Here is a 19,009-nt window from a genome sequence, read left to right on the forward strand (position 1 = left end):
ATTTTCAATTTTTCCTTTTAAATTTTGGTTATCTTGAGTTAAAACTGATCTTTTCCCACTTTAGTATTGTTGCACAGCTAAGTATTTAAACTCAGCTTCCTCCTTCCTTATCTTCCTTTTTTTTTCTTTTTTTGCTTCCTTTCAAATTCATTTATTCACTCACTTATCTATCCATGCAAACATGTATTCAGTAATTAAAAGGTGCAAAGAACCTAGAAAATGAGAATACAATTTTACCCTGCAGGAGTCAATGTCTTCCCCATGTAAAAATCTTGCACAATATCATGAAAGTTAAACATTTCTCTGGTTTTGGATAGTTAAAAAACATTTCAAAAGACAGTAAATTATTTGAGTTGGTGCCTCTTTTCCCATACTTTTATTTGCCCTCTGAAAGGGTTAGGTTATGTTGCATAGTGGTCAGTACTATTCCTTTGACTTGAATGATTAAACAAAATGTCTCTTTCAAAAAGTACAAAAATATATAAAAAGATAATTTACAATTTTAAGACAAAATATGTAATAGGTTGCTATAGTTGTGAATTAATCCCTGAAGAAAGAAAGAAAAAAAAGAAGTAAAGTTACATTTTAAAGCAAAATGGATATATTAGAAATTCACCATTGGATAGACTGCAAAATGCCTCTTGCCTCTGCATAATAAATATAATTTATTGATTCTCTCTGAATATATTAGAGAGATAAGGCATGTACAATAATCATTTGTGCTAAGGACATACAACAAAGAATCAAAATTACTCTCTGCAGCAAGTACTAGGCTGATGGTTAATAGCATACACATTCATTTTCATACCTCTTGCCCTTTTAAATATATCTCTAAGGAAAGACAGTGGTTATTATTTGGTTTTCCCCATGTGAAATTTCTCATACAATGTAGCAAATCTTTAAAAGTTATGTGAAGAGTACATTTCTCTTTTAAGATTCTCATTCATAGTTAAGCAGGCTTATGGGTATATTTCATTTAGCAGGGACAACATTTCCAATTTAACTTGTTCCCAAGAATGTAACATTTGCAGCTAATTTCCAACGTAACATTTAGATATAGTTCAAAGTGAAAGCCCATGATTGGTTTTTGTCATATATAAAAGCAAATGAAAACCAAGGCAAAACTACATTTTACTTTTAGATTGTGTATTTAAGTTCCATTTATAGAAAAATAGGTTTGGCGTAGGTGGTGAGCTTGTAATGTCATTTTTTATTTAACACTCAAGGTAGAAAGGTCTCAGAAAGGAAAGGACACATGTTTAAATCTTTCATGACCCTGTACTCATACATCTGCCATTTGCCAACAGGTCTTTAAACGAGCAGATAGGCTGCCATGTTCTCTAAGTTATACATACTATAATAGCTTCATTTTTTTGTTAACCACATATAACTTAAATCTTGTCTTTTATATCCTGTAAGCTTTTATTATGGGTGACTTATATTATGTTTTCCCCAAACTGAACAGACTACCTAATCTGGGTTATCATCTTACTTGCAAATGGACAGATTTTCACATATGACCTAAAAACCAGTAGGTCTCGTAACATTCTTTTCTGAGAATTTTATAATGCTACAATTAGGACATCAAACTTTAAACAGACTCCATTAAACAATAAAACATCCAGAACTTAGATTGAAATATGCTATCGAATTTATACTATTATAGGGAAAATTATCTCTATTATTTATTTTTATCATAATTATCTCTGAAAATCTTTACACAATGGAAAGTTCAAAGCTATGGGATTTGAGCCAATATACATAGTTTTTAAAATGTTAGAGCTTAATGGAAAATGTCACTGAAAAACAATTTTGCAAATGTAAATTTTAAATGGAGCTTCCTAACAAGGAATAATTTTAAGATGATCTAACAAATTTGGGGGTTATTTAGATAAGGAATTTGCCAAAAATATAAATAGTATAAAGAATAGAGACATTTGAAAATGTGTTCTATATAGGATTCAATTAAATATTTATTTCATGCCAACTAAAATGTGGAGAATTCCTGAGCAGAAGGAAAGAGGTACTTTGAAAGGAGCAAGGCCTCCCTGTGGAGGTCGAGACCCAAGTGAAGAGAAGGAGCCAGTCCTACTCTAAGAGGGAATGTCATAGGCAAACGTGAGAACTAGTAGATGGGTCTCAAAAGCACCTTAAAAGTATATTTGTTTTTAAAACTAAATGCTGAAAGAATCAAAGGGAAGTTTAATTACAAATTAATATATGTATAACTAAGGTGTATGTGCATATGTGTATGTATGTATATGTGTGTTCAGAATATGAATACTGAATAATGGGTGTATGAATAAGTGGAATTTCTGTGGAGAAGACTGAAGAGAAATTTCTTAAGCTTTGAGTAGAATCAGCAGTAGCTAGGAGTATCCATATAACCTATATCCTGGAAATATGTGCTTACAATTTATGCTAATAAGTGTACCGACCTTATTTTCTCTTGTCCCCTCTTTCTGCCAGTATCTCATATTCTGTACCCTTCCCTGGGGAGCTGGTGAAGGTGAGAGGACCTTACTCTTTCAATTAGAAAGAGGAACATCACAACTCCACACTGCCTAGTTCTGGAAATGAGCATAGAATCCTGATGAAAAAGAGGCCTGCTTTTTCCTACAGAGGTGACCCTGCAGGTGCTAAGAAGAAAGGGCACTGAGCTAGGACACCTGGAGACTTGGTGCTCATGATATTCTGCCAGGATTTGTGCTCTTGTGCTCTCTGACCAGCTCTGCCTGGTTCAACTAATTTATTTGCATGCACATTAAACTCCAAATGTCATCACACACTATGCCTTCCCATTTTCTAACCACAGGTGCTTACAGATCAGGCTCTTGCTTAACCTGCCACTGGCTGCTGGGTCATTATCTGTCCTTCAGAGCATCAGGACACCTGGACTCTACTTTGATCAAGAACACTACGTGCACTCAAGAAAGCTTACCTCACCTTAGGAAGACAGGGCTGCTACTGGCTTTTCTTTAGACAAGTTTTTTGGGGCAGACCCTGCAGTCTATCCTAACCATGGTATGCTTCTGTTCTAGGAAGGAGTCTGTGGTCCTGAAATTCACCACAACGAGCAAGTTTACCAACTTTCTATCCTGGACTACTAAAGAGGCTGCTAACTGGTTTTTCCAACTCTTCTTCAATTTATCAGAGCTCTATCCAGAAAACAAATGAAAATGTCAGTTCACTTGCTCTTTTACTCTAATTTAACAAGTATCTACAATATTATCTTCCCTGTGTCAAGCACACATCTGACAAGGGTCTAAGTTCATGGTAGCAGGGCTGACAGTACAGTTGGGATGAAAAGGATATCTCACTGTGGAGGACAAGTGGTGGTCTTGTCCAATTGGCTGCCATTGCTTCCTTTTCTCCTCATATCTCTGGGTCTAGCTGGGGAAGTAGCTTTCCCCCATTCCGATTCCATGCCATTGGAGTGGAGCTGATCTAACTGCAGATTTGGAGAGGAGGTTGCTGAAACTTTCATCCTGGCCAATCAGAACTGTTTTATCTTGATCACGGTGACTGGTTCAGGGATCTATTAGACAGAGCACCATTCCAAATAGTGCCTTTCATTGGAGATGTAAAGAGAAAATCTCCTGCTGACTGCAGAGCTAAGAGGATGTGAGGACTCTACGGTGGGAATTCAGCTGCCTGGGAACGAGGATAAGAGGGAGGCCGGCAGAGAAAGGAAGAGGGGAGAGACGAATATGTGTACAAATTCCAGCACTTGAGAGTTTAGGTTCAATTGTGGCCAAAGCTCTAAGGTCAAGGGTAGTAGCCTTGCCAAGTCCCAAAATGAGGGCAGCGAAGAAGCAACAAACTCCACCTGGAGCAACTAGGCTACCCATGTTCACCTGGAACCTGCCTGTCCTTCACTAGAATAATGACTCACTTCCTTTACTTGTTCTAGGAACTCTGAGCCAGACTTGGCTTGGTTATATTTATATCTCCAAGTGCTTGGCACTGTGCTTGTTAGATTAAATATATATTATGATTTCAACAAAAATTCCTTGAGTGCCTCTAGGTAGCCAGCCCTGCACTGAATGCAGGATATTTTGACAGGATCTAAACACTGCCCTTCCCTTGAGGGATTCTCCATCAGTCAATATGTACACAGGACTGGCCTTCAGAGAGAGACCTGAAATAACTAGTTCCTTTCCTCATTTCCCCTCCCCCGGCCCCAATCCTTTTATTCCTGTTAACCCACTATCAGAGCTTACTACAAAAGTCACATGCCACTATGAGAACGCTCTGTAAATTTAGGTTTGGTTTCCCTGTGACACGTTCTCAAAATACCTTGCAGTTTTCCTTCATATAAATCAGTACTTCTCAACAAGGGGTGATTTTGCTCCCCTTACTTGGGGACATTTGACAACATCTGGAGACATTTTGATTGTCATAACTGGGAGAGAGGATGGTGTGGCATCTTGTGGGTGAAGGCCAGAGATGCTGTTAAGCTTTCTACAATGTACAGGACAGCCTCCCTACAACCAAGAATTATCTGACCCCATATGTCAATAATGCAGAAGTCAATAAACTTATATAAATAATCACAGTTTAGATCAATCATTGTCAGTTTTCATTAATGTCTTTCCCTCCACTAAACTATAGGTTCCAAAAGGGCAGCCACTGAGTCTATTTGACACCATTACATGGCCAAAGATTCACAACAGTAGTGAGTGGAAACTCAACAATCACTTGCCAAATGTCGCCATTAAAGAAACGTCAAATCTGCTCTCTGAAAAGTAATACAGTATTCAAGTCATTGCTCCTTCTTTATTGCAAGGAGTGTATTAGCAGGGGAAAAAATTCTATGTTTATCATCTTCTAGAAATGATAGTTCTTGGTGCAAGGTTTTGTTTTGATTTAATAGAGGAGGCTTCATTCCAAATGAAAATATTTGCTTTAGTGTATTAGGATATCCTTGGGTGTTAACAAGACCTATTCAAAGGCACAGCTCTGGCTACGGTATTCAGTAGTCCCTCATACTTTGGGCATGTAGTGTTGGCAAGCCTGAGTGACACAAATGGCATGGTGCCTAACACACGTGACGACCAGCATTTCACAGAGTTATTCAGAGTGGCACCATGAAATCTCCCTAAAGCAAGAGATGATAGAGGTAATTATTCTGCATGTTGGCTCCCTGTGCTCAATAAGCCTGGATTCCATGGAGCTGTGTCTTCAGTGAGTGGCTGGTAGTGCTAACACTCCTAATTATAATCTTAAGTCATAACATCCCCTTTAAAGCTTCAACTCAAGGGAAAATGCAGCTGGTATTTTTTACATAGAAGTCAATTTCTGAAACAACTACAGTGCAAAAACTTTGAGAAAAGGTCAGGCTTAATTATTATACTAAAGCCAAAATAATGCACTAAAAATACACTACTTTATAAAAATAAAATGTAACTTGCTTATCGATCAGGAGCATATCCTTAAAGGCATGTTGTGAACCCACATTGGAACTATTTTCATCGAGAGATGTTGACCTTCTTCTCTATGAGGCAGTGAATTCTTTAAATATACATGAAGCCTTCATTTGAAAGCATGCTAACTCATTTATCTTTTATATTTCTATGTTGAAAAATTGTGTGAAAAATTGTGTCTGGATTCTGGTTTCTTATAATACAGTTTAACTTTGACCCAAATTTTCTTTTTCCCTAAAAGTCCTTGAGTCTCTGATTCTTGCTTTATCAAACACAGGCGAGGGCTTTGGAATCTTTAGGCACCTTTCTGATTTTTTGTTTGTTTGTTTTTAAAAATCCAACAACACAATATAACAAGCCCTTTCATCTAGGTACTGAAGAGAACATGAAAAATTCATAATTCCTCTCCTCCAGTTCCAACACCAAGACTCTCTGGATTTTTTTCCTCTGGTCTCTTCCCTCAAGGAGCTTAAACTCTCATAGGGAAGAAATACAAGGACTTTAGAGCTTATTTTGTTATTTTGTTTAAAAAATAAAAAACACAAATAAGGGGTGGGGATATAGCTCAGTTGGTAGAGTGCTTGCACAAGGCCCTGGGTTCAATCCCCAGCACCAAAAAAAAAAAAAAAAAAAAAAAAAAAAAAAATTGAGTTAGAGAATGAATCTTGTTTGACAGATGGAAAAACTAAGGCAGAGAGAAGCTAGTTGAAAGCACTATGAAGATACTCTCTTGGGTCTTGTGGTCACACATTACAAATATGGTTGTCCTGCATCATGAGACTCATGCACAGGCCATGAACAGCCATGAGGGCAGAGAGAAGAGCCACAAATGATTGTAAGATAATGAGGAGAGGGAGACTTTCCTTGGACATGGACTTGATTGAGAAGTCATTGGAGCTGGGCTATTTCTTACTTATTTTTCTCCCCATAAAACATCTGGTATATTACAGATGCTTAATAGGTATTTGCTTATTGACTCTACTTTCTGCACTGAGAGGAGTGATATTAAAGGTAGTATTCAAATAGAACCTGAAAATGTATTGACAAGAAAAATAAACACTACTTATTTCCACCCCTTTTGATGACTGTAACAGCACTACTAAAGACATAGATAGTGGATCACTGTTTTTGTTGTTGCTGTTTCCCCCATTTGGTAAACATTAGGAAGATGCAAAATTTTTCTGTTGTTAATACAATGCTCAGCCACTGTGAATATCTGGCTTTCAATGTAACATACAAATGACACTATGGTTGTTTTAATGGGAGACTGGCAACAAATTACAGCAGGTGGTCCCACCATGTGAGCCAGTCGATTCACACATTTCTATCTAACCAGAGGATCGCCAAAAGACGAGTTCTGTAGTGACAAAATGAAAGTAGAACATACGTGACCACTGATGATATGTCTAGGGCTGCTAAGGTTTTTATGTGCCTTGTTTTACTTAATTCTTGTGCAGCCTCACGAGGTAGGTATTCATTCCTACACAAGTTCAATATGGGAAATGAATGTGAAGTTCTGTGAAGGGGAGGTGAGAACCAAGCTCATCACAGAAGCCCATCTCCTACAAGGGCTCCGAGGAGAGCGTTCAACTCCGTGGTGGCTTTATCATGGCTGCACTCTGGCAGTCTGCCTTGAAGGAGTAGGAACTTGCCTTGTCAACATATCGAGAGTGTCTACGTTTACGAAAGGCAAAAAAATGTACCACCAAAGTGAGAAGACAGGTGCATAATGACACTATGTATAAAGAGATTGGTTGTCACAGGTACAAGGACACTCTCTGTAAGCAGAGCTGCATGGGAGACAAAATATAACCAGAAGGTGGCTGGGTGAATAGGAAATGAAAACGACAGGAGCTAAATCTAAAGGGAGGGCATTGTCACAGGAGCCCCTGAAGCCCTCAACAATCACTTTGTGTCAGAGACAATCTAGTGATGGGACTTGAGATGCTTGAAGACTGTTAGCTAAGACGTCCTCTTCTTGCTTGGTAATTTAGTCAGCTTTTTCACTGCTGTGACTAAAAGACCTCACAAGTACAATTTAAGAGGAAAAGTTTATTTGGGGGCTCATGGTTTCCGAGGTCTCAGTCTATAGAAGGCTGGTTTTATTCCTCAGGGCTCAAGGTGAGGCAGAACATCATGGTGAAAGAGTGTGGCAGAGGAAAGCAGATCAGGACATGGTCACCAAGAAGCAGAGAGAGACTAAGTCCAGCTCACCAAATATATACCCCAAAGACATACCCCCAGGGACACACCTCCCCAGCCCCAACCTACCTGCCTACAGTTACCACTCAGTTAATTCCTATCAAGAGATGAACTCAATGATTGGGTGAAGATTCCCATAACTCACCTCTTGCATTGTCTCACACAGGAGCTTTTGGGGGACACCTCACATCTAAACCATAAAACTTAGTGTTGATATTTACTCCTGTGACCCTCTTGTTTCCTATGCTTCTGGTGAGGAACTACCCCCTGTTTTGATGTATACTTTCCTTATAAATTTATATGAATATATTTGGTCAGGTAAGAGTTAAGTCTCTCTTTTAAGAAGTTATTTGGTCTCACATTAAGGTTTTTAACCTTTTGGGGGCCATAAGGTCTTTTAAGAATGTTCTGAGAGTTAAGGATTTTTGGAAAAAGACATATACAAAGACAAACACATAATCTGAAGGATTTCAAGATTCCTAGAAACATATACTTGAAACCCAGGTATAAAACATTAAGATAACTGCCTATTTCTGTTCTAATCTATCGACACAGATAAAGTATAACTTGTAGAGTCTAAGGAAACCTATACTACCTATGAATTAGTATCATTTCATTTTATAAATAAGAAAACTGAAATTCAGGGAGTATAAGAGACTTGTCACTAATGGGCAGAATAAGCAATCTATCAGTCTTCATAACAGGTACAAGAATGTTGTAATTTTTAAGATCACTCTTTAAGAATAAAAAATTTCATCAAAATTCTGGAAGAAGGCCATGGATTTTTTCTTTGATTCTGAAAAGACATGTATTGAGTTACCATTATTCCCATTTTAAAGAAGAGTAAAAAAGTCTCCTGAAGTTAAATAACTTGCGCAAATTTCTTTGTGGCAGAATTAGATCTGAACTAGAAAATCATAAGGCTGTGATCCACAGGCTGTGCTCTTACCCTCCCCGCTATGTGACCTCTGCCACAACCTAAGCAATCTTTGGCTTCACCCACCTTCATTAGCAAACTCTTAACCGAGTTGCCAATGACAGTCCTTTAAGCACACTTGAGGGTATTATTTGAAAGTATGTTTAAACTTCAAGTTCAAAAGCGTGGAAGTCCAGGGTAATCCTCAGATGGGTGAGGCATAACATTCACATACTTTCATTCAGCTTTTCAAAGAAATGTGAAAGTGTTTAGGTGTGACTTAAAAAATGGCCTATCTCTGCATTTTCCTTCTGTGTTGTGTTATATTTCATTAGGCAACAAAGGCTTCTTCCTCTCCTGGTAATATGTAGTGATTAATCACAATCACCTGTCACACTTAATTTAGCATTCATTCCATGAAAAGATTTTCCACATGCTCCAAGGTGAAATTTACATTTTAATATCCACAGATAAAGAAGTATAGCAGTATGTGTTACATTTTTTTCCACTATGAAAACCATTTTCAGGAATTTAGACTGTTAAATAATCATTCCTTTTATGAGACTAGCTCTAAAGACACATATAAATTTTGAAATCTATAGTATTACTTAGCAATTTTAGTGCTTTACTTTTTGCAGCCAATCATGGAAGACTTGCTTTTATAGCTTTCTCTGCAGAGTCATCTTAATTACAGGGAAATCCCGTTACAAATGACTTTCCATTTACAAGCGCTTCAGCTGGAATCTAAAGTTGGTTTTATTGGAAATGATGAAAAATTACACTTTCTGGGACATAGACTTAAGAATCAGGATTGGAAGCAAATTATATTCTTTTAGTTTTAGGAAAATTTAAACGTATCATATTCTTTCCTTCTAAATAGTTTTCCTCAAAAGGTTAAATGTAGCAAAACATTTTAGATGATCAGACTCTTAGAAAAATTTTCAAGGTGAAGGGGTCATGCAGGTTATCTCATTCAATCCACCCATTTTAACTGACAAAGAAGATGAGTTCTACCCAATTTACAGAACTGGGGTGGAGTAGGACTAAACCTTGGTCTGTGGGCTGCCACTTGTACCCTTTCAGCTACACTTGCTTCCAATGCCATCTCCTCCTTTCTTTTTGCATAATTCACATGGAGAGTTCCCTGGTCCCAGCAATCAGGATTTCTTTTGACCTTTCTTGATAGCCTTTAGTCAAGCAGGTATCACACTACATATTCATTTGGTCATTGTCCTTCCCCTTCAAAGAACATAAGCTTCATGAAGACAAAGAATGTATGGTGTCTAATGTGTCTGCCACGTAGCAGGACTCAATAAATACTTGTTAAATGAAGTTTCAAATTTAACCTTAAAGATTTTCATGTAGGTGTTCATTTACATCTTGAAATACCCATATTTGCTTTAACTGGAATTTTAAGAAATTAGGTATCTTAATGTCCTCAAGAAAAATGCCTTCTTAAACAGGCTAAGAAGTCATTAATAAATGATAAACTGTATTACAATAAAATGAAGGGGTTTCTCCTTAACACAAACCCACCAGAAATAAATTATAAATTTACTCTACATTATAAATGTACTCTACATTTGTACTCTACTGTATCCAGACTACATAAATAACTTCTAAAAATCAGTACAGAAAATAAATACTAATTACCCATTCAAAAAATGGTAAAATGTATGAACATATATTTTAAAAAGAAACACACACAAATGGCTAATAATGAGCAATAAAAGCAAGATCAGCTCTTCAATTCAATGAATAATCAGGGAGATGCAAATTAAAAACCATAATGATACATACTCAAAAAAATTTCAAGCAGGAACTCAAGGAGATTTTTGTGTACCATGTTCATAGGAGCATTATTCACAATAGACAAAAGGTGGAAGCAACCAGAGTATTCAGAGGTGAATGAACAGATACACTAAATGTTTTGTTGACAGATGGAACACTTACAATGGAATATTACTGAGCTTTGAAAAGGAAGGGATCCTGTCACATGCTACCTCATGGATGACCCTTGAAGATACTATGCTAATGGAAAAAAAAATAAGCACAAAAGGACAAACACTGTATGATTACACTTTCATTAGACACTTGGTACAGTCAAATTCCTAGAGATGGCAGGAGATCATGGTTGCCAGGTGGGAGGGGAGTGGGGCGTCAGTGCCCAGTGGGTATTGAGTTTCTGCCTGGATGATGCAGATGCCTGGATGTGAACTGTGGGAACAGTGGCACAACAATGTGAATGCTCACGATGGTACTGGACTGTACACTTCAAGAAGGCTGAAATGGCCAATTTTCTTGTACACTGTTAAAAAAAATGAGATATCATTTTACATCCATTATTTTGAAAAAAAATCCTCAATAATAGTACATATTTGTACTTGCTGTCCACTGATTTGTGTCTCCTTACACCCCAATTCATATCCTGGAGCTCTAACAGCACCTGACCCTGCCATGTGATTGTACCGAAGATGGGGCTTTTAAAAACTTGATTAAAGTTAACTGAGGTCAAAAAGGAGGATCCCTGATCTGTGTCCTTCTGAAAGGGGAGGAGACACCAGACATCTCTCTTTCTTTGCCATGTGAGGACACGGTGAGAAGGCGGCCATCTGCAAGCCCCAAAGACAGCCCTCACCAGAAGAACAATCTTAATGGAACATGAACTTGAACTTTTCAGCTTTCAGAACTGTGAGAACACACATTTCTGCCGTTTGAGCCACCCACTCAGTGACATGGTGTTCCCCACATGGTGTGAACACTATAGAAACACCAGCATGTGTGTAACTTGAGAAAAGCGCAGGGAAGTTAACCTGAGCCCCATTTGTATTGGCAAAATCCAGAAACAACAAAAATCTACATAACAAGAGAATAGGAGCTATAAGGAAAAACAGTAAGTAATAAATTTAAAAACACAGGTGACATTACATTTGGGAAGTCCTTGAGAAGTATAGAGGAACTTCACATGATCATTAATATCTGCATAGCAGGCACATGGATGCTTTATTATTCATATATATATATATAAATATATATATATCCATCAGCATATTCTCAGTCTCTCTGTATGTATTTATTAAATAAACTAAATTAAAGACAATATCCATAGCATATGGTTTAATTTTATTTCATTCATGATGAATTTTTTACTAATAATTTTATCTTTCCTCTTGCTATGTTCCTCTTGCTTATGTGTTTTAAAATTTACAATGATAAAGAGATAAGGAAAGTAATTTTATTCAATTTAAAGATCTCAACCTTTTATTTTGTGCATCAAAAGCTGAGGCCCCTGGAAGCCAATTTTCCACAAGGACTGTGGAATGTTCTACTGATCTCACAAGTCCTCCTAGTCTTACTCAGCTGCATTATACAGTTTCCCAGCATAAGTGTCTATCATAGCACAATGCAGGAGAGAGAAAAATGGAAGGTCATAAATAAATAGAGTATAAAACTTCAAGTTTCAGAGCATAACTGGGACAGATAACTAAGCAAGCAAAATTCTATATAATAAATTACTTGAACTGCCTAAAAGAGTGGGCTGCATAAATCACAATTTTACCAGAAGTGCTATGAAATCCATACTGGGAATAAATGCAGTGTGAACAGTAAAAAAAAAAAAAAAAAAAAAAAAAAATTGTACTCTACATCCTGTACATAAAGTCTGAAGGCCATTTAGGTATATGCCACACACTCATATAGATGATCTTCAAGGGCAATTTCCCCCCTTGGGGTAAGACTGCAATTGCCCTATGAAAATATATCATTACATTTGCTATGGCTCGAGGAGAGAACAACAGTGAGATCTTAGAAAGAATGAGAGCAAACAGTTAAAAAGAAATGTCAAGCTCACTAAGAAGTGCCATTTTTACATTTTACTCTATAAGGTAAACAAATTATCTTAGGGGCTCTGAATGTAACCCAAAACTATTTTAGGTGCATTCACATATATCATCTTTTTAATCTTCCATATATCATCTTTGATAGGTATTAGTTTTCTCTTTTATTATGAAAAAAAGAAAAGAAAGATTAAGTAACCTGTCTATGGTTACAGTGCAGGCAAGTCGGCGAGTTGGGACTCGAGACTCATTCTTACTGAGGTACTTTGGCCACAATACTTTTTTCTTGCTGCCTTAAAAATAGTTTTTAGAGTAACAGCCAAAATAATTAACAAGGCAAGAGCTAATCAGCCAGGTTCCATACTTCTCCCCCCAATTTAATGACTTTTCTTAACTTTTTGGCTCAATTCCTGTTCATTAATTAGTTTTTACCAAGATAAACCAAGGAATAAAATATGGAATTGAGTCTATCAATTTAGGACCTTCTTTAAAACTCAGATTATCATGTCTGGTCTGAAATGAGTCACAGAATTCTTTTCCTTTTGTTTTTCTGTTTCAGATTTAAACCCTTAAGCTTTATTTATAAATACACAAAGTGTTTGTGCTGTGGTGCTGGCCCAGAGTAGGAACAGGAGTGCCTGGGTACAAACCAAGGGGAAATATTTATAGCTCTGGGCCCTAGTGCATTTTAAATAGCTTCTTTGTGTCTTCATTTCTTTGTAAAGATGAGGTTAATGCTTCATACTTTTGTTTGTGAGGATGATAAAACATAAATAAAGCAAGTAGTAATTCCCAAACATAATAGGAGTTTAATAAGTGCCAGGCATTGCTATTATATATACACAAGTACGTATCATGTGTATGATGCTTTGTAACACATACCTAAGAATTGTTAGGTATTACTATTAGCATACTTAGAGGACTAAGAACATTACTAATAGTAGCGACACTCCAGTAAGTATACTCAGGAGCCATGGGGCACTGAGTCCAGAGGCAGAAGAAAATTAGGAAGATCTTCTAGAAGAGCTGAATTTAGCTGCATCTCAAGGTGAGTGGGAGTTAGCCACAAGAAGGTGTGTGTGTGTGTGTTGTGTGGAGGGTGTTCCAGGAAGAGGAATGGCATTCTGAAAGCAGAAAGCATGAACAGGATGAAGTACAGGGTGGACTGTTCGGGCCGGATGTCAGCATGGAGGGCCCTGTTACAGTGCAGTAGCCGGAGTGAGGACCCAACTGAGGAGGCCCAGAAGGGCCGGGACAGCAAAACACGACTTTTTCAGATGGGTAGGAGGTGAAGAGATTAAGTAGTTATCCTAGGAGTAAGAAAGAGCCATAGAAAAGACAATCCAGTACAGAATGTCCATTTGAACTATCCTCAAATTCTTAATTTTTAACTTTTTGTATTTTCTTGTTTGAAGCCTAAAATTTCAGAGTTAAATGTTGTAGAAAACATCTACATCAGACATCCTTGTGGTGATTCTTCTATTAAAAAATAACACGATAATGAACAAAAATGATTTTCTCATGAGTACAAGAAACTGGATGGATTTGGTAGGAGCACTGTCATGCTAGTAGAATTGAAACAGAGACTGGGACAAATTTGAAGGAAACAACATTAAGCATCACTCTTTCTACCTATCCTGAATTACCAAGGACCTCTTGAGTGTAGGCGGTGCCTTCCCACATTCCCCCAAGTGGTGTCCTCCCCTCTCCTCTAGCCATGCTCTTCTTAGTCTGAGAAATTCAGGGGTAGGCTTGGATCACCTTGGGAGCCTCCTCCACCCTCCAGTCTTGTGCTTATCTCTCGGCCCCAGGGCAGCCACACACGCTTCCGTGTTAGCATCTTCCACACTAGAGCCTGACCGATGAAGTTATGCAGACTTGAATTTCCCACTAACTGTGAGGTTCTTTTAAGGCAGGGATCACGGCTATTCAGAACAGAGATCACACTCAAATCTGCACCCCTAATCCCAACACATGTAGTTCGTGGTTCGATCTCAAGAGCGCACAACTGAAAAATAAATTTATCATTTTAGAATAATGAGATGACTGTGCATAGATTCCTTACTTCTCTACCTCAAAACTACAAATAGATTATAAGACAAAAATGTCCCAAAGACAGCCAAAGTCGGATGAAGGTTGACTCAAATACTGTCTCTCAAAGCTGATTTTGAGAGTGGTAAGAATTTTTCTCTGTTATGCCCACTGAAGCTCTACTTTGGCTTACAGATCAGTCCACCTTCAAATCGATAGTTTTGATTTTTTATTATTGTGAAAGAAGAATAACTCTCATCCACAAAGTAGGCTGTTATAGCATTGTCGGATCATTTTCTCCATACACACGCATACAAACTGAAAGAGGAACATTGATGCGATTAATGTTTCAAGCAAAAGTCTTTTAGGGCTTTGCCACAATCTTTCAAAAGAATCTTCTCTCTGGATCTCCCAAAGCACATTTTCCATGCAAAGGAAAATCACTTGACTTTTAAGACGAAAAGACAAAATATTGCCTGGAAATAGTTTATCAACCCCATTGGGGGAGAGAAAGTTCTTACACAACAAAAATGGAAGAACATTACATAGAATTAGGAATAAAAAAAGATCCAAGGTAAGAGTGTCTAACATTTCCCGCCCCCTGGGGGATCACTCACATTTCTGTGCAATGCCTAAAATGTTATAATAGGCTGAGTAGTAAGTACACATACTTGATATAATCACATTTTCCTCATTTTAGACAAATACAGCTTTCTTTGTCTGATGCATCAAGAGAGTAATCCTTCAGGGCAATTTGTCAACTTAATTCCTTTCACTTAACCGTACCAGGCTCTGTGGAAGTAGCAGTAACCAGTAGACATTGCTGATGGCTTACGGAACTCACAGAAACATACACATGTAAAAGTGGGGAGCAGGAAAATCTACAGGTGCTCCCAACAGCAATAGCAGTTAGACCAGAACAGCTAGGCCAGGCCTAAAGGATGAGCTTAAATAAAGCAGATCAAGGAAACAAGTAATGGACGTGAGTCTGAGATAGTGATTGAAAGGAAGGCCAGTTTGGATCTGGGAAGTTGGAGATGGCCCTGGGAGATTGGAATGTCAGTGTCTCCAGAGCCCTTTTGATCACCAAGGTTACTTGCCTATACTACCCCTCCCAAAAGGCTGCAGGCAGGGAATTAATTGCTAATTAATGCTCCCTGGGCTGGTACCTGCCTGAGTCACTCCATTTGGCCCTTTCCCCTGCCATCTGCTTCTCATCTTTTAGCCATCTCACCAGCATCTCCTGGGTCTAGTCAAGTAGGCAGGAAGAAGAGAGATAAGAGGGGAGAGAGCAGGAGAACAAAGGAGACTTTAGTCTAGAAGAGGGGCTGGGCATGCTCACTTTTGGGTATACCAGAATATCAACCATGGCCCCTTTTCCCTCCCAGGAAAAGTCTGGGTCACTACCTTTAAGTAAAACCTGCTTTATATGCTTGCTTCGGTGTGTTTCTCTGGTGTTCAAACTTTAACATTTGAGGAAGCAGAACTCGTCACCAATAACCGGCGGTACCATAAACATGATGGATCACTTCTCTGCCTCACTGTGGATGACACCTGACACTGAACAGATTGTGTACATATTGATCAGATGAGAAGTGGAAATACGTATTACTACTTTTTATTCTGAGAAAGTAATTCATAAACCAGATCAACAATTTAGCAAATGCAAAGGAGACCAAGAGATTTTATAACAGTCATACTGTCAACAGAAAGGTAGTCCCCAGTGACGGAAGGAAAATATAGGCCCTGATGTTGAAGACAGACAGCACAGCCATAGAAATGATGGTTTCACTCATTGTTTTGTTCATCAATGGAAGTGACTGTGCACCGTCTGTGCCAGCTTACAAGGTGAATTAGTGTGGTTAGCAAGGCATAGAGCTTAGATGACCTTATCAATCCAGGGAGGAAGACAAGCCAGTGACCAGTTTCTTATGAGACAGTGTTAAATGCTTTCTCAGGGCATGCTGCAGGGTGCTAAGGGAAGACACAATAGGAGCAATAAACCAGACTTTGCAAGGAGGAGGAAGGTGTCAAGAAAGTGACATCTAAATTGAAGCCAGAAAGAAGAGTTTACCAGAAAACAGGGAAGGATGAGGGAGAAGAGAACTCTAGCTAGTGGGAACAGTGTGAGAAAGGCAGAATGGCACCATGTGAGTATTACATTTCAAGGGCTAGAGTCAGGTAGAATGCTAGAACACAGTGCCTGTGTGTGTGTGTGTGTGTGTGTGCGCGCGCGTGCGCGTGCGCACGTGTGTGTGTTACAGCAATAATGAAAAAAAAATTAAGTGGGTTGTTATGTAGAAGCCAGATCACCCATGGCCTTGAAAGCATTTTAAGGAGAGTGAGCCCTATCTTGAGGATAATGGGGAGTCATTATAGTACCTTTAGCATGCCAAGACCACAGCAGACATATACTGTAGGAAGATCCTTGTGGCTGCAGGGTAGAGAATGGGGTTGGCAAAGCCCAAGAGGTCAGTTAGGACTCTAATCTAAGTAACACAAATACTAGCATTTGGAAATTGTGAAGAACGATTCTAAAGTCCATTTGAAAGAACAAGTGAATAGACATGACTCCTTCCAAAACCTCCACCCCTGTCCCAACCAAAGTATCTAATGTACTGCAATTAAAATATAGTGGTAATAGTAGAGAAATGGATCAATGGAAAAAATTCAAGAGATAGCCCAAGTATATATAGGAATTTGGGTTCTGCTAAAGGTGGCCAGCAGAATTAGTTTTTTTTTAAATATCTAAAATTTCATCGTATCAAACAAAGACAAGTTCTAGATGAAATAAAGACTTAAATGTAAAAAATAAAAATCAACACTATCAATAAGCAATTAACAAAAGAAGAAAAGCAGATGCTAAATAAACATGGCATTTTACCCAGGAGATTGGCAAGGATTAAAGAGGTTTGTAATATCTATGGGCAGTAGGTACAGAGGACTAAGGATCTTCTACTCCATTAGTGTGAGTGGATAAAATAGGCACTTCCTTTCTGGAAGGCAGCTTAACAACACGATTCAAAACCTTTAAAATATGCATTCTGTGTGACCTAGAAACTCCATTCCTAGAAATTTTCCCAAGAAAATAATTGGACAACTGCCCAGATGCTTAAGTACAATGATGGCAATAGCAGTATTTTGAAAAATAAAGATATTAATGACAACCAAAATGCCCTGATATAGAAAACGGATTACAATAGAGCCATTTAATGTGAAGATACAGAACTATTTTAAGGACATGAAATGATATTCACAAAATTTTGATATGTGAATAAACAAGGTTATAGAATGATGAAGATAGATAATTCTATATTTGAATAGTAAAAAGGAAATTTATGTAGAACTATTAATAATTTTCTCTGGTACTAGATTCCATTTGGTTTCTGTTTTCTTCTTATGTATTTTCTGCAATTTCCTTGCCATGAATACATATAACTTTTATAATAAAAAAAGTAGGAACTATATTTTTCAGTATAAAGAGGTACCAAATAACATTGATGGGGGAGTTAATAACTCAAGAGAACCCAAGGAAAGAGCAACTGTGTGTATCACATTCCAAGTCATTTACAAGTGCTGGTTACATAGCCTCTTCTCTGTGCATTCAAGGAGAAAAACTGACACAGAAAAACTTTCTACCACCAAACCTCAAAATTAACAAATGAAAATCCTTGTCAGGAAAACCAGCAGTGTTACTGAATAAATTGCATTATATTTTGTGCTTCGATTGCAGAGCTAACATGAATACTTAAATCACCCTTTCACACTCAATCCCCATTTATCAAACCATGTCAAATATCATAAGCAGACAACTTAGCATAAAAATATGACTTTCTCTGTGTAGGACTAAGTCTCATTTGCATGAATCCTCATTTAGCTATATGTTTTCTAATTTGAAAAATAAACTATTTCATCTATTCTAACTTTGCATGTCCAGTATATCATACAATACATGGTTAAAGTTTCCATAATAGTCTAAAATCAATAATAATACATGCCACCTTATTTTTGTAATGTATAGTTTTTCTAACAGTCTTGTGTTTTAAAAATACCGTTTTTAGTGGAATATCAGACATCTTAATTATTAGTAGCACTATTATTTTTTCTATTCATATAGCTGTTACTATCAGAGAAGTTTATTTCCCCAATGGTTTCAAAGTCAATCTACCACAAATTCAGATTTTCACCTAGTGTTGCTTTCATAATGGTAGTTTTTAGCTCCTATAAATGACAATTTTTAAAGGAGAAATATTGAAATAGTGGAGTGAACCAATTTTATTTTTCTGCCAAGTACATAATTCAGAATTTTAAAATTATGGAGTCCACACAGGTCAATCTCTTCATCTTATTGATAAGGAAATTAAAGCCCAGGGAGAGTAAGCAACTCTTCCATATCTCCACTGTCATTAGCAGAGTGGAATCAGACCTTGAGCCACCTTACCTCTGTTACAGTGTTCTTTTCATTGTGCCATAGAAAGCTCCCAAGGTCACTGTAGCTGCAATAATTGACCGTGTTTTCTCATTCATTTATTTCCCATCATAATCTTGTGAATTAGCATTAATACTTATTGCTATTCTCATTTCACAAAGGGTAACTT

The 19,009-nt window shown here is 37.6% G+C and overlaps 1 protein-coding gene across 1 annotated transcript in view; it reads right to left on the reverse strand.

The window, feature by feature from the left end:
• The window catches only part of GRIP1 (glutamate receptor interacting protein 1), a 364,416-nt gene that overhangs the window by 190,507 nt on the left and 154,900 nt on the right, over window positions 1–19,009 (reverse strand).

The sequence above is a fragment of the Sciurus vulgaris genome, assembly GCF_902686455.1.
Source record: "Sciurus vulgaris genome assembly, chromosome: 5".
NCBI lineage: Eukaryota > Metazoa > Chordata > Mammalia > Rodentia > Sciuridae > Sciurus > Sciurus vulgaris.